Below are 7,945 nucleotides of genomic sequence, written 5' to 3'. Positions count from 1 at the left end.
CTGCACTGAGACTAGGAAACACTGTCACCACTGATAAATCCACGATAATCGAGAATTTCAATAAGCATTTCTCTACGGCTGGCCATGCTTTCCACCTAGCTACCCCAACCCCGGCCAACAGCTCTGCACCCCCCGCAGCAACTGGCCCAAGCCCCTCCCCCCGCTTCTCCTTCACCCAAATCCAGATAGCTGATGTTCTGAAAGAGCTGCAAAATCTGGATCCCTACAAATAAGCTGGGCTAGACAATCTGGACCCTCTCTTCCTAAAATTATCCGCTGCCATTGTTGCAACCCCTATTACTAGTCTGTTCAACCTCTTTCGTATTGTCTGAGATTCCTAAAGATTGAAAAGCTGACACGGTCATCCCCCTCTTCAAAGGGGGAGACACTCTAGACCCAAACTGTTACAGACCTATATACATCCTGCCTTGCCTTTCTAAAGTTTTCAAAAGCCAAGTGAACAAACAGATCACCGACCATTTCTAATCCCACCGTACCTTCTCCGCTATGCAATCTGGTTTCCGAGCTGGTCACGGGTGCACCTCAGCCACGCTCAAGGTCCTAAACGATATCATAGCTGCCATCGATAAAAGACAGTACTGTGCAGCCGTCTTCATCGACCTGGCCAAGGCTTTCGACTCTGTCAATCACAACATTCTTATTGGCAGACTCAACAGCCTTGGTTTCTCTAATGACTGCCTCGCCTGGTTCACTAACTACTTCTCAGATAAAGTTCAGTGTGTCAAATCGGAGGGTCTGTTGTCTGGACCTCTGGCAGTCTCTATGGGGGTGCCACAGGGTTCAATTCTCGGGCCGACTCTTTTCTTAGTATATATCAATGATGTCGCTCTTACTGCGGGCGATTCTTTGATCCACCTCTACGCAGACGACACCATTCTGTATACATCTGGCCCTTCTTTGGACACTGCATTAACAAACCTCCAAACAAGCTTCAACACCATACAACACTCCTTCCGTGGCCTCCAACAGCTCTTAAATGCTAGTAAAACTAAATGCTTGCTCTTCAACAGATCGCTGTCCGCACCCGCCCAACCAACTAGCATCACCACTCTGGACGGTTCTGACTTAGAATATGTGGACAACTATAAATACCTAGGTGTCTGGATAGACTGTCAACTCTCCTTCCAGACTCACATTAAGCATCTCCAATCCAAAGTTAAATCTAGAATCGGCTTCCTATTTCGCAACAAAGCATCCTACACTCATGATGCTAAACATACCCTCGTAAAACTGACTATCCTGCCAATCCTTGACTTCGGCAATGTCATTTACAAAATAGCCTCCAACACTCTACTCAGCAAATTGGATGCAGTCTATCACAGTGCCATCCGTTTTGTCACCAAAGCCCCATATACTACCCACCAGTGCGACATGTATGCTCTCGTTGGCTGGTCCTCGCTACGTATTCATCACCAAACCCACTGGCTCCAGGTCATCTATAAGTCTTTGCTAGGTAAAGCTCCGCCTTATCTCAGCTCACTGGTCACCATAGCAACACCCACCCGTAGCACAAGCTCCAGCAGGTATATTTCACTGGTCATCCCCAAAGCCAACACCTCCTTTGGCTGTCTTTCCTTCCAGTTCTCTGCTGCCAATGACTGGAACGAATTACAAAAATCACTGAAGTTGGAAACTTATATCTCCCTCACTAACTTTAAGCGTCAGCTGTCAGAGCAGCTAACCGATCGCTGCAGCTGTACACAGCCCATCTGTAAATAGCCCATCCAAACAACTAGCTACCTCATCCCCATATTTGTTTTTGTTTTTCTGCTCTTTTGCACACCAATATTTCTACTTGCACATCCTCCTCTGCACATATACAGTGGGGAAAAACTATTTAGTCAGCCACCAATTGTCCAAATTCTCCCACTTAAAAAGATGAGAGAGGCCTGTAATGTTCATCATAGGTACACGTCAGCTATGACAGACAAAATGAGAAAAAAAATTCCAGAAAATCACATTTTAGGATTTTTTATGAATTTATTTGCAAATTATGGTGGAAAATAAGTATTTGGTCACCTACAAACAAGCAAGATTTCTGGCTCTCACAGACCTGTAACTTCTTCTTTAAGAGGCTCCTCTGTCCTCCACTCGTTACCTGTATTAATGGTACCTGTTTGAACTTGTTATCAGTATAAAAGACACCTGTCCACAACCTCAAACAGTCACACTCCAAACTCCACTATGGCCAAGACCAAAGAGCTGTCAAAGGACACCAGAAACAAAATTGTAGACCTGCACCAGGCTGGGAAGACTGAATCTGCAATAGGTAAGCAGCTTGGTTTGAAGAAATCAACTGTGGGAGCAATTATTAGGAAATGGAAGACATACAAGACCACTGATAATCTCCCTCGATCTGGGGCTCCACGCAAGATCTCACCCCGTGGGGTCAAAATTATCACAAGAACGGTGAGCAAAAATCCCAGAACCACACAGGGGGACCTAGTGAATGACCTGCAGAGAGCTGGGACCAAAGTAACAAAGCCTACCATCAGTAACACACTACGCCGCCAGGTACTCAAATCCTGCAGTGCCAGACGTGTCCCCCTGCTTAAGCCAGTACATGTCCAGGCCCGTCTGAAGTTTGCTAGAGAGCATTTGGATGATCCAGAAGAGGATTGGGAGAATGTCATATGGTCAGATGAAACCAAAATAGAACTTTTTGGTAAAAACTCAACTCGTCGTGTTTGGAGGACAAAGAATGCTGAGTTGCATCCAAAGAACACCATACCTACTGTGAAACATGGGGGTGGAAACATCATGCTTTGTGGCTGTTTTTCTGCAAAGGGACCAGGACGACTGATCCGTGTAAAGGAAAGAATGAATGGGGCCATGTATCGTGAGATTTTGAGTGAAAACCTCCTTCCATCAGCAAGGGCATTGAAGATGAAACATGGCTGGGTCTTTCAGCATGACAATGATCCCAAACACACCGCCCGGGCAACAAAGGAGTGGCTTCGTAAGAAGCATTTCAAGGTCCTGGAGTGGCCTAGCCAGTCTCCAGATCTCAACCCCATAGAAAATCTTTGGAGGGAGTTGAAAGTCAGTGTTGCCCAGCGACAGCCCCAAAACATCACTGCTCTAGAGGAGATCTGCATGGCGGAATGGGCCAAAATACCAGCAACAGTGTGTGAAAACCTTGTGAAGACTTACAGAAAACGTTTGACCTGTGTCATTGCCAACAAAGGGTATATAACAAAGTATTGAGATAGACTTTTGTTATTGACCAAATACTTATTTTCCACCATAATTTGCAAATAAATTCATTAAAAATCCTACAATGTGATTTTCTAGATTGTTTTCTCATTTTGTCTGTCATCGTTGAAGTGTACCTATGATGAAAATTACAGGCCTCTCTCATCTTTTTAAGTGGGAGAACTTGCACAATTGGTGGCTGACTAAATACTTTTTTTCCCCACTGTATCACTCCAGTGTAAATTGCTAAATTGTAATTACTTCGCCACTATTGGCCTATTTATTGCCTTACCTCCTTACTTCATATGCACACACTGTATACCGGTTTTTCTATTGTGTTATTGACTGTACGTTTGTTTATCCAATGTGTAACTCTGTGTTGTTGTTTTCGTCGCACTGCTTTGCTTTATCTTGGCCAGGTCGCAGTTGTAAATGAGAACTTGTTCTCAACTGGCCTACAAAAACAAATATGGGGATGAGGTAGGTAGTTGGTTGGATGGGCTATTTACAGATGGGCTGTGTACAGCTGCAGCGATCGGTAAGCTGCTCTGACAGCTGACGCTTAAAGTTAGTGAGGGAGATATAAGTCTCCAACTTCAGGGGTTTATGCAATTCATTCCAGCCATTTGCAGCAGAGAACTGGAAGGAAAGTCGAATTAAGAAAACAAAAAATGTTATTGATTGCAGTGAATGTTACAGCTGTGCATGGAGCGATTTGCGCACGTGGGGGAATGTGTTATGCTATGCCATGGGGATAAAGTATAGCCTACTTACCACATACTCTGGAGAAACTCTTAAGAGATTTGATCACCAAATAAGGGTTTTATTTTTCTAATAAGAATGAAGCATACTGTACATGGGTGTTAAATAAGAGCTCATTTGTATGGGATGACTAAGGAGCAGAAGTCAGTCATGGTCTGTTGAAGCAAACAGGTCTATTAATCACTCTAATATACGTTTTAATCTCATTTCCGTTATAGTGTTGTCCAAATCAACTACGTGTTACCAGACCAACGGGCCCAAGTTCTTTCATGGCTGAAGGTTTAGGCCACCAGCCTGTTTTGTTCTGCATTCTTTACCAACTGAATCCTGACCCAGACATGTCAGCTATTGTTCTACTTTTCCCTTCTCAATAACATACCGGTATTATGACATGTTTAGAAACTATTTAGGAATGTAATGGGAACAACCAACAGCGATTAGGCCTACATATCATTAATCATTCTCCACTGATAACAGGGTGAGAGAAACAAAAGATCTGGGAGAAGGGAAAGAAGGGAGCTGTACAGGGCCGTGGCGTTTCATATGGCCAATGTTCTCTCATGCCAGAATAGCATGTAAGCCGGCGTTATTACACTTGGGTCCTCTGGTCCGGATTGGCAGAGCTGTCTTCATCCTTGCATATAAATCATTTATGAAACCTGACATTAACAGATGTGGGGTGAGTTCCTGCGGTGAGGTGCCCCCACAGCGTTTTTACTGTTAAACATTCCATTCCCTTCCTACCCAGCGACCTCATTTGAACTCAACAGTGAGTCAAAAAAAGTGAATGGGTAAGTCCCCAGTAGGCACAAAGTGGTTGAATCAACATTGCTTCCACGTAATTTTGATGAAATTATGTTGAACCAATGTGGAATACAGATTGAATTGATGTCTGCGCCCAATGGATTGGCCTAATACTTCAACTTGTTCAATGAGAAGACAGATTGTTGCTCTACTGAACATAACCCTACTGAATTTCGGGGTAGTGGTATGACTGGAAACTATTCACTATTTTCTGTTTGGTAAATACCTCTGCTTCCATGGAGCTTGAAATACAGCAGTCCTATTGTATCTGCTTCTGTCAGTTTGGCGCCAAATGGCATGTTGGAAGGCCAGACCTGGGTTCAAATAGTATGTGTTGTCTTCCAAATACTTTATATGTGCTTGATTGAACCTGTCTGGCTTCTGTTTGGCTGCGTTTACACAGGCAGCCCAATTCTGATATTTTTTCACTAATTGGTCTTTTGACCAATCAGATAAGTTCTGAAATTATCTGATGTGAAAATATCTGATGTGATTGGTTAAAAGACCAATTAGTGTGTAACCATAGCCTTTGCTTTATGCATGGCACTCTCTTCCTCCCAGGCGTTTTGTGTGTCTTCTTCTGTTGTCCCTCTGCCCCCATGGTTACATGACATAATATTTCTGTTTTTACTGGAATACAAGGAGAAGGAGTCTGAAATGGGCATGAATCTTCGTGCAGTAATGTTTAGAGAGAGAATGGTAGTTAATTGATGTCAGTGAGCAGTAGCCTAGGCCAGTGGTTCTGGTTCTGGGTTGTTTTGTTATGAGCTCGCCTGTAGCATCTCAAACAGTAGGAGATCATTATAAACAGCTGTGGGAAAAATTGTGAGAGCTTCAATTAAGTCATATTTAATTTAGTCCCTGGCCACACGCACTCATGTGCAAAAACATGTCAATACCCGTTATTTTTTTGTTGTGTGTGTGAAGAAAATGGCATTGTTTCCTTAATAAAGTCCTATTTTCATGGATCCTATATTCTTATTATTCTTCAGTTTCTTTTTGTTCTTCTTCTTCTCACTGGTATTGGATATTATGACTGTAGAGTCAAAGGAAGTATGTCTACATTCCTTAGTTAATAGCAGCTGACTGTTGATTCAGACGTTAAAATTATTATTCATCAGTTTACTAATTGGTTTTGAAATTGTAATAAATGAAAACCAATTTTTTTTTATGATTGTTTCTAACCAGACAAACATTGCAATAATTGTACATGATTTACAACAGTCCCTAAACAGAAACACATTCTAGTCGAGGACACGAGACCTCCTCACAACGTTAGTATCTAGATCTATGGTTCCTGTTGGGCAGTAGAGCAGAGCAGCAAACATCAGGACTTTACATTGTACCATGCTTGTCAAGTGTCAGTTTGCTGTGAGAAATATCTCAGTCTGGGCGTGGGCTTCTGTGAGACGCACAGACATACAGCCAGTGGGAAAGAGAGGAGACGCTTTATATACCAGCAACTGTCACAGAAGTGTGTGAAGCTTTTACGACCATGCCAGTGGAATGGAGGGGGTAGAAGATCACCTTGAGTGGGGAAGAAGCAGATGGAAGTGTGGTCCTGTGTTCTGGAAGATACTGGGTTCTGGAAGTGTGGTTCTGGATTCTGGAAGTGTGAACCCAGGTTCTAGAAGGTCCTGGGTTCTGGAAGTGTGATCCTGGGTTCTGGAAGTGTGGTTCTGAGTTCTGGAAGGCTGGTTCTGGGTTCTGGAAGGCTGGTTCTGGAAGCCTTGTCCTGGGTTCTGGAAGTGTGATCCTGGGTTCTGGAAGGCCCTGGGTTCTGGAAGTGTGTTTCTGAGTTCTGGAGATACTAGGTTCTGAAACCCTGATAACCCCTGAATTATGGAACAAAGTCTTGAGAGAGCTTTATAATACTTACGGGGAGTTGGTAGCTAACTAATACAGCTCCAATTAGCTCTGCTTATCCTGTTCTATAGGAGTCTTCAGAGAATATACAGTACTATGGCCTCACATGTAGCTATTAGCCAATATCAGATTCACCACCAGTGGAGGGCCAATAGAATAAATACTAGTTGAATAAATCAGAAGTGAACTAGAGGCTCTTTTGTCAGTAGGGGGGGAAGTCTAGTGTTACTTCAGTATGCATACATTAGTCCTCCTGCAGAGTCCCATGCCCGGGTTTTTATTTTTCCATCATATTTTTGCGAGAGTTTTTAGAGCCAGAGCTGAAGCTCCGATAGTGACACACATGGACACACACACTGTTTGTGGTTTTCCTTGTCTCTTCTTCCTTGCTCCTCCACTGTGCACGTCAAACTAAAGGACGTTTCATGTGAACTAAAAATAGTCTATTATCTCAACGTGCACCTTGATTGAGATTTGGAGTGTGCTTTCTCAGATATGGTCCTGTGATAGACCAACGTCCTGCTCAAGGGGTGTACTTGTACATCAAGCTGCCTCACACTACAGAAACAGTAGAACTGTTTTTAGGCCATACGGGCTGTTACGGCACAGACAAGGCTATTTACTTTCTCAGATATGAGTAAGATCTGATTCATTCTCTCAGCTCTCAGCTTGCATTAGTGTCTGAAACAATCCCATTGCCACTCACAGTGCCTTTTATAGCACTTGATTGTCATGTAAATCCCCTTTACAAGAACTGCTGGTGGAATTTCAATGAACAATGTTAACATGGAGTGTAGCCAGTCCAGTTACTAAGCTTGAAATCACATGACTAACACAAGTTACAGTAACTTATAAAGATTATATTGACTATATTTCTTAAGATGATTCAGATTCAGATCAGATTCAGATTGTTTAATAGTCACATGTACAGGGTTGCAGGTGTGATTGCAGGGTACAGTGACAATCTTAGGCTCTGAGCTCCAACATGCAGGACTGAAATAAAATTATGAAAAAGGTAATAAAAACAATAGAAATAGAAATAGCACTTTATAATAATAACAATTGTGGCAGAAATAAATGTCCATTGGGGTGGAGGCAGAGTAAAGTCAGTTGGGGGGGTGGAATGTCCATAGTGGGAGTAGAAGGGGGGGGGCAGCAGGAGAAAGAATGTCCATAGGAGGAGTAGGTAGGTGAGAGGGGGGATGTCCATAGGGGCAGTAGCAGGGGGAGGGGGGAGCAGGTAGCTGACTAGTGGTGGCTATTCAGCAGCCTGATGGTCTGAGGATAGAAGCTATTG

This window comes from Salmo trutta, chromosome 10, assembly GCF_901001165.1.
Source record: "Salmo trutta chromosome 10, fSalTru1.1, whole genome shotgun sequence".
NCBI classification, from domain to species: Eukaryota; Metazoa; Chordata; class Actinopteri; order Salmoniformes; family Salmonidae; genus Salmo; species Salmo trutta.
This window is presented reverse-complemented; position numbering follows the sequence as displayed.